The 723-nt window shown below is 45.0% G+C and overlaps 1 protein-coding gene across 1 annotated transcript in view; it reads right to left on the bottom strand.

The window, feature by feature from the left end:
• Positions 1 to 723, bottom strand: part of LOC106878034 (zinc finger protein 239) — an 8,672-nt gene that overhangs the window by 6,945 nt on the left and 1,004 nt on the right. The gene's annotated exons all lie outside the window — the stretch shown is intronic.

Below are 723 nucleotides of genomic sequence, written 5' to 3' on the forward strand. Positions count from 1 at the left end.
GGGCAAGTGTTTTCTACTAGTGCCTCAGGCCGACCAAAGCCTTGTGAGTGGATTTGGTAGACGGAAACTGAAAGAAGCCCGTCGTATATATATATATATATATGCATGTGTGTGTTTGTCCCCCAACATCGCATCACAACTGATGCTGGTGTGTTTACGTTCCCGTAACTTAGCGGTTACCGATAGAATAAGTACTAGGCTTTCCAAAAGAATAAGTCCTGGGGTCGATTTGCTCGACTAAAGGCGGTGCTCCAGCATGGCTGAAACAAGTAAAAGAGTATATCTGTTGCAGGTAGTGATCATTACGATTATGCGGGTATATGATGTGGAGTCGGATAATTCACAAACCCCAACTCTATTTATTTTGATGAAATGTGCAAAATGATCGCCACCTTTATTTTTCGCCCACTTGAAATTACAGTAAAATCGTAATGTACGCAAGAGTGGCTGTGTGGTAAGTAGCTTGCTTACCAACCACATAGTTCCGTGTTCAGTCCCACTGCGTGGCACCTTGGGCAAGTGTCTTCTACTATAGCCTCGGGCCGACCAAAGCCTTGTGAGTGGATTTGGTAGAGGGAAACTGAAAGAAGCCCGTCGTATATATGTATATATATGTATGTGTGTTTGTCCCCACCTCCCCACCATCGCTTGACAACCGATGCTGGTGTGTTTACGTTCCCGTAACTTAGCGGTTCGGCAAAAGAGACCGATAGAATAAGGGCA

The sequence above is a fragment of the Octopus bimaculoides genome, chromosome 28 (assembly GCF_001194135.2).
Source record: "Octopus bimaculoides isolate UCB-OBI-ISO-001 chromosome 28, ASM119413v2, whole genome shotgun sequence".
Taxonomy (NCBI): domain Eukaryota; kingdom Metazoa; phylum Mollusca; class Cephalopoda; order Octopoda; family Octopodidae; genus Octopus; species Octopus bimaculoides.